Source organism: Ischnura elegans, chromosome 6 (genome assembly GCF_921293095.1).
Source record: "Ischnura elegans chromosome 6, ioIscEleg1.1, whole genome shotgun sequence".
In the NCBI taxonomy this organism is placed as follows: Eukaryota; Metazoa; Arthropoda; class Insecta; order Odonata; family Coenagrionidae; genus Ischnura; species Ischnura elegans.
Window position 1 is genome coordinate 51,022,662 of NC_060251.1, and position 8,647 is coordinate 51,031,308.

An 8,647-nucleotide genomic window follows, 5' to 3' on the forward strand; every position below is an offset into this window, starting at 1 on the left:
ACACATGATACGCTATGGTTATGGACAACTTTTACATTTAATGGATATGTATCACAGATTTGGCAATTTTCCACAAAAGGTTTTCATTGTACATACTCATTGATAGTTTCTCACTGGCGCCCGTACCCTTGCTGATTAAATAAATAGATATCAATCGGGTAAATCCTCTCACTCGTTTCTCATGCGGGGGGCTGACTTCCTTCAACATGATTCGAAGCTGATTACCTTATGCACTGGTGACTGATTCGAGAACCACATAGTATAACGACGGGGTGTATCATATCTGATACTCCTTGTGTTAAGGCCTGTTTACACAATGCATTTACACTTACGAGTTAATGTCTGTTTTCACGAATGATTTTTGTGGACCGGAACGGAACATGTGCGAATGCATGAACAGGTTATAATTTCTGTACATGCATTCGTACAAGTTGAGTGGTTACGTGGTACATTTTCGTGTTCATTCTCGCGTTCATACACTCAGACATTTACTCGTATGGGTTAGTTTAACGTGTAAATAGGCCTTTAGAGAGAATTGTGCCCTTCAGAAATAACGGGCAACGAGTGTTCATTTATGATACAAAATGCAGTGAAGGGTAAAATAACAATTTGAAGGACGAAAATATCTGGACCCACATGAAAAATGACTATCAACATTGCAATTTGAATACATAGCTGTTGATGGAGGCTTCCGCGGAGTGGTGAAGTAGGTGCAACTAGGCTTCAAGGTTGTCCACCGCGTCTATTTATCTTCCTGACGACAGTTTCGCCTGGCGTTGCAGCAGGTGTCTTCAGGTTTAAAAACGCCGGCAAAACTGTTGTCACGAAGATGAATCGACGCGTATGACAACCAGGAAGCCTAGATTCTCATGAATACATAAGTATCAGGCCGCATTTTTACTCTCTGTGTCCTGGCTTTCTCCATCTATCACAGTATTTGAAGGAGGAAAATATCTGGACCCACATGAAAAATGATTATCAACATTGCAATTTGAATATATAGCTGTTGATGGAGGCTTCCGCGGAGTGGTGAAGTAGGTGCAACTAGGCTTCAAGGTTGTCCACCGCGTCTATTTATCTTCCTGACGACAGTTTCGCCTGGCGTTGCAGCAGGTGTCTTCAGGTTTAAAAACGCCGGCAAAACTGTTGTCACGAAGATGAATCGACGCGGAGGACAACCCGGAAGCCTAGATTCTCATGAATACATAAGTATCAGGCCGCATTTTTACTCTCTGTGTCCTGGCTTTCTCCATCTATCACAGTATTTGAAGGAGGAAAATATCTGGACCCACATGAAAAATGATTATCAACATTGCAATTTGAATACATAGCTGTTGATGGAGGCTTCCGCGGAGTGGTGAAGTAGGTGCATCTAGGCTTCAAGGTTGTCCACCGCGTCTATTTATCTTCCTGACGACAGTTTCGCCTGGCGTTGCAGCAGGTGTCTTCAGGTTTAAAAACGCCGGCAAAACTGTTGCCACGAAGATAAATCGACGCGGATGACAACCAGGAAGCCTAGATTCTCATGAATACATAAGTATCAGGCCGCATTTTTACTCTCTGTGTCCTGGCTTTCTCCATCTATCACAGTACCGTTGTCCTCGTTCTTTTTCTGTTGCATGCTCCTATCCTTTCTTTCCTATCCTTTGAATTTATTTGTGTTTGCGCTTATGGCGTCGTGTAAATGTAAGCAGTAGCTACATAATATTATACATGTTATCGTATGTTTTACTTTTTCAAAATTAAATTTCCTTTGGCGCACAATGATAATGAAGTAGATAATTTTAAGCCCACTTTCAGAGTGGTTAGAAATGGCGTGATGTATTCATAAACGTAGAGGAAAATGTTTTACAACATACATGAGAGGAAACCATTCAGCTCAAAAATTTTCTCATGTATATTTTATATAAAATGCATTCCCACTGCTGCAATTGTGTAAATATGATACTTAGGAACATACCGATATTTCCTATAAATTTTATCCAAGGTTATCGACAAGAAAGAGCTTAAAATTACCATCTCTCTGAATTGATATTGATATCTACTCTCATATCACGGACGCACAGTGAATTCTCGTATTCTTGTACGAATTCTTTGGAATACGCATTTTTACGTCCAGTTTTCAATTCAAAACAGTTCCGTCGAATATTTATGAACTTACGACAGTCATAAATTTAAAATATTCGTTCTATAGCTATGCATGGAAATTTTAAAATTGAGGAATAATTTAGGGATTATATTCCAATAGGCATATGTGTTGAGACTCTTATGTCCGATAGTTATGCTTTTTGGTTCCCCCTCTCGACAATGGCGCTTAGAATACATCGGTGTACTTCTAAAGCTGTGTGCATATTACAATTCGCCATGCCTAAATAGTGATAGTCGCTTTGAATGAAAAGATATTCTTAAAATTAGAGATATGTGTTTAATCGTCCTTTTATTATACTCATTACAGATAATCTTGAACTGAACTAAACGAGACGATGGCGAAAATGAAACTGCCATTTTCTCTCGAACGGAATCTAAAAATAGAGGTGATTTTGCGGGGAGTAAACTTATTCAAGAAGGACCTAAGGTTTCAATCGTTGCCTCAATTAAAACGAGATGAGTTTCTTTCGGCTTTAGATTGGCAGAGTCAGCGTTATGCATTGAGCTATCGGCAAGGATTGAATGGAACTCTCGTGGTAAAAAAAAGTAATGAAGATTGGATGAGTGTGTTGAGCTGGACCAAAGGGCGGGTTTGCTTGGGAGATGAAGAAAAGGGAACGAGAGATAATGCATGGAGCACGGAGCCTCAACAGTGAGCGTTCACGATGATTGAGGTGGCCGAGAAAAATGCCAGGTTTTTAATTAATGGTGGGCCTTCTTGAATACCATAAATGATCAAATCTAACGGTCGTTAATAGTGTTCTACAGATGTTTTTATGCGGGTAACTCAGAATCGCTGTCCAGTGTAATTGGTTCTCGGATGATTTCATTGTAAATGTTTTATATATCACCACTCAGCCGCACCGAGCGAATGCTGATATACGGATTGGGCCTGGACTATATTGTAGTTAAATTACATCGGGTGAACGCCGCATTCGAATCGGTTACATCCTTGTCATCATTTTGAGGTATGCTATTGAAGAGTCGAATGATTCGACGGATTTTTTTTTAAGGAGAGGAATGCCAAGTGTATTCCAAGAGATCATTTGAAAGGTATCTCTTCCAGGTCTCAGTAGATTTTTTTCGGAAGTGGAATATGTAATTCTGCAGTGTCTAGGGACAAATTGTCCTTGTATCTCATTTTGCAGAAGCAGTTTACGGGAGATTATTAATGCGGCACGACAAGGGAACAGCTTCTGTGAAATGAAATATTATACTCGACTAGTTGCGGTAATACATACAGGTTAGCCATTGAGTGGCCAATGATATGTGGGCAAGTTTTGTCTATCCTCTGGCAGTGTTCCATTCTGACCTCTGCTCTTCGTTCACATCATCCATGGCGTCACCTTCCAAGTCAGGAATGCAGCTGTTCCCTGCTCTATTTTTAAAGAAATCGCATCGTACCCCTCCTAACTTTCCCTTTGTGCATTTATTGGTTATAATTGTATTTTATGATTATTCTTATTTTACAGTTGGTTTGATTTTTAAAGCAGGTGCGCATTATTTTGCACTTCTTGAAATATGAACACAGAGCTCTTATCCGAATCGAACGCACTTAGGCTACTATTCTGGATGGAATAGTATCATGCTATTCGCCGATATTGCAACCTAAGTTGCTATAATATAGCGTATTGCAACCCAGATGCAATACGGTATTCAGAACGGTTGCAATTCGTGTTCTTACTATACCGGAAGACGTAATTCTCAAAATAGCTATAGCGCCGTAGCAATTCACTATTCTGAACGGCGAATCGCAACCGGTAGGGTTGCAATAATATCACACGGTCTCCCAGGCCGAGCTATTCGGTATTGCAACCCAGAAAACGTGCGCATTGCGATGTTGACTTGTTTTTATGAGGTTAAAGTAGCCTAATAAAGTATTGAAAAATGGAATAATAGCCAAAAATAAAATTATATCTACTTTACTTTAATTAAATAATAGTAGCATAAGTGATGAATATTTAACTAGTTAAGCGAATTGGGCAGAAATAAAAATTCGAGGTTAATATGTGGAGCACAAGCTTGCTTCATCGACAGTACCTAAACAATAGGAATTAATTAGTATTTACAATGAATAATTTTACTTCAACACTTGACGTGCGAAGAAAACATCCTCAATGTGGGCTATGTGAAAAATTTCAAGCTTGTGTTAACACACTAACTCGCCAAATTATAGTTATAGCTTTCGATGAAAACCATATATTACCATTATAATACCATATATTTTGATCAGCCGTTCGTTTCCTCAATTGGACAGTATATACAAATACATGCTACGAGTCGAAATTATTTTCCCCACTATTCGCTACCTTCCACAATTAAAACTTAAAATTTATGAAATTATAACACGGGTAGTCGAATTGAATTACTTGCTTGAAAACAAAGGATTTCTCCGAACACCAATAAAGTTTCCGAACATATATGATTCACCACAAACGTTTAATGGAATATCCATGAACAACGGTAATGCAATATACATATATCATGTGGAATTAATACAAATTGTTTCCTCTATAGGCAAGAAAGTTATCCACAAAATTAAGATTCAGTTTATCGGCACAGTTCAGGGTCTATCAAAAATTTCAGTGAGAATATTAAAATCAGCTGATAAGAAAGCAATAATAATTGACACAACAGCACTTTCCACACGATTCACTATTGTTAGATTCACTTTTTCACAGCTGTTCCATCCATCCTCAATTTCACCATCACCTCCCTCTGCTTTTTCACATCTGCAGCTGAAATATCACTACTATTCCATCATAATACATGAAAGCACAGCTGTGACGTTGCCACTTACTCCATTTCCTAAAGAATGAATACTGAAATTAGGGAGTCATGTAATAAAAATCTAGCATTAGAAACGAAAGCTTCTAGTTCATACAGTAAAGCGATATAGTCACGACCAATACAATAAAAGTTGATACATATTTATTTTGACCAGGGCCGGCCCTAGCAGGTGCGGGGCTAGGGGCGAACCTTCAGTGCGGGGCCCTTCACTTAAAATATTAAACTCTATACCCCATCTACAAACTCGAGCATTTTGAATCCCTACTACTCTCTGGCTAAGTATGTGACAAGCGCAATTGCACAATAAAAATTATTGCATTATTATTCCTTTTTCATAAAATTATTTTTTGTCTAGCACGGACTTAACAATACAGTAATAGTTGAAATTGCGATTTCAAAACTATCTTACATTTTAATTTTTTTCACGAACGCGGGGCCCGAGGCGGTCGCCCTGCCCTAAGGCCGGCCCTGACTTTGACATGCAACAAACAAACAGACTTCGAAGCCTAACATAATTACGAAGAAAATCAAAAATATTTAGCTTTCAAGGATTACTTCACCTAGCATATATCTCACGTTAAGCAACCGATCGGATACAGATCATTGATTCAATTTTTATGCCCGATAAATCATCATTATCATAATCAAATTATGATCCAACCGACCTGTCTGAAGCCATTGTGAAATCTATCACAGCCACAACAAACAGCTGATTTCCTAAATGAGATTTTCAAAGCGTATTATATACATCCAAGTTTTTAATATAATTTTTAAATGTAAATAAAGCAATTATTTATAATTGCAAGTCAATATTCCGTAAAATACAGAAAATATATAAAATATCTTCTCCCTCATTGGTTGCGAAAACTGTTCAGAATATTTTCATACGGGATGAGGCGGAGCTTCCACATTGCTCGCGCAAGAAATAGCATGATGCTAGCCTTACAACAATAGCCTTACATGGGCTGCTATACTGGATAAGTGTTGCAATAAATAGCATATGCTATTCCGCGGGTCATTATTGCAACGACCCCGTATTCTGAATGAAGGGCAGTAATAATTTTGTTCGGAATAGAACCAGGGGTGCCGACTTATAAAAAATATTGGGGGGGGCCATATCGGAGTTCTTGCCCCGGGAAGAGGTTAAATTCAAAGTGTGTCGCAGCACCGAAACACTACCATGATTCACACCACTTGATTCAGTTAACCCTTTATAACTCAGAGCTGCTTAAGGTAGAAATCAAATTTCAAGATTTTTTATTCTGAATAGATGAAAATTTTGCACTCCATCATTACTGTCGAGGCAGATAAATATTTCGTCATCAAAATTTACACCTCAAAATAATACGTAGTTTAGATATTTCCTAAATAGAGCTGAAAATTTATACATTTTTGACGTTGCTTTGAAGCAACATTGGGTTATAATTGGTTAACCTGCTTAACCTTATAATTATTTGTTTCAACACACATTGTTGAATTTATTTTAAAAGGTAACTATTGTCAAACATGGGAAATAAAAATCATCAATATATTTTTGTGATTTCACAAAGCATAATATTACTTAATTATTTTCTTGAATTATTGAGGGGGCTCGGGCCCCCTCAGGCCCCATGGAGTCGGCGCCACTGAATAGAACAATAAGTAGAACAATATGTATAGGTACATGGAATTTTCCTTGCGGCAGAACGAGGATTCCTTGAAAAAGAATTTCTTGTTTATTAAACGCAATCATTGAATTTGCTACAGTCCTACGGAGAAAAGATTCTAGAGATTGCGAGGTAGTATGTAGATACTGATATTTATTAATATTGTAATTATATAGACGCTTGTAGTCGTGTAATTATTTAATCGCTAATGTTTAATCATCATATTCCGGATCACTTGTTCATAGTGAATTAGGCACTATTGTGGTACACGGTCAGAAAAAAATTCTTTTGCAAAGCCGTGGAATTGAAATTATTGTTTATGTAATCGGCATTATTATCCACATTGTTCCATGTCAAGTTCAGTGACACAGGGCAACGTTGAGTGTGCAGAAATTCTTTACAGAATATATTTTACGGCGTGAGGGTGAACTTGTGAGAAATTCCTTTCTATTTCTGTATAAAGAGTTAATGAAAACGAATAATTCTAGTAAAGGTAATGGCCGAGGTATTCAAATTAAAAAATATAATGTTGTATTGATAATAAATATGTAACTACTTCAGGAAAATCAACTTCCATATCCACCAAGAGCATGCAAGATTGTATCGCTAATTTCCGCTCTTCCCTTACATAAGCAGAGTGGCGCAGTGGAAGCGTGCTGGGCCCATAACCCAGAGGTCCGTGGATCGAAACCACGCTCTGCTAACTTTTTTTTCGCCCTTGCTTTTATTTATTTGGGTCTCTTATCCTTTCTTATTTCAATAAATTTTAGAGAAACTACCAAAAATTTATTTTTCTTCTTTTTTCGTACAATTTTAGGATCCACAAACTTGTTGTGTGCTCTAGCTGTCACGGTAGTCTTTAAATGGCCAAGGCAAGTAACGTTCGCTAGCTCTCTTTTGCTTAAGTATGCCCGGGAAATTGAATTTTAGCGATAAAGGGAAGCTTTAGTGACAGATTCACTGTAGATCAAATGATAACTATTTGTAGTCCTGAACTCAATGACGTTCTCTATAGGGTTTAATCTCTCGAGTTCACTTTTGGTATCGAAAATGTTGTAATGCCCATATTTTTTAATTGTTATTCAATACTTCTACTCATTCGAGTAATGATTATTAAAATAAATATTTTTTTTAAATCTGCCCTGCGCGTTCTGCTTGTTCGGAGAGATTTAATGCATTCTAATAGCTTAGCAGATCACCGTATTCCTTCATAAAAACGGACACACTTGACCACTATGTAAGAAATCTTTTGAAACTGCCATGTCATTTCGAAGAGAGTACATACGATTTGTGTAGTCTATTCCTTGGAAATTGTAGGTAACTGGATCAAAAAATATCACGCTAGTATTTTAGTATTAATGCTTGTAGAAATTTAGTATTGATTTCATATACCTACAGCGAATTCTTGAATCGATGCGAGCGAGATGGCGTAAGGATGCTTACGATTTTAGAGGTAGCTTGACGCAAGAGCAATGGTAGCCGACGCTCGTGGGTTATTTCGTCCTTTTGTTATCGTCTAGAATGGAAGCTAATAATGTCTACTTTGGCTATACCGTCTCCTCATTTTCTCCTCCACAAGGAAGGCAAAGGAGGACAAGTTCTATTCCCTCGGCCTTTCCGAAATTTCAGGCGTAAAAAACAAATTATAGTCACCTATGAACGATATTCTTTGAACCAGAATTTATGACCAGTCACAGTTGAAATCAACAATCAAATGTAGGAATTTTATGCATAAAAACCAATTACATGCTTCCATACGAAATTCTGCGTTTGTTAAATCTTATTTTTGATACTAAATACAAATGCATTTTTATAGGTATATCCACGGTTCTTTCCTAAATAAATCACTGTGTTATTGAGTTATGCATCGATTTTGAGCGTGGGAGTCGTACCTAGAGGCGAAATTGCTATTTAAACGGATTAAAAATCAATATAAATTCTGCTTAGTCTTTTGTATGGATAGTTTTTTCAATAATCTACCGGTTTGATATCCTTAAGTATTTATTTTTTTTTAAATACGCTACTATCTTGAAATATTCAGAGTAAAACCAGTACATCCTTAA

General features: G+C 37.3%; 1 non-coding gene across 1 annotated transcript; it reads left to right on the forward strand.

Moving 5' to 3' along the window:
* Window positions 1-7,215: 7,215 nt before the first annotated feature.
* On the forward strand, window positions 7,216-7,287 carry Trnam-cau. Its single transcript has one exon. It is a non-coding gene; the product is annotated as a tRNA-Met (tRNA).
* The last annotated feature ends 1,360 nt before the right edge of the window (window positions 7,288-8,647 follow it).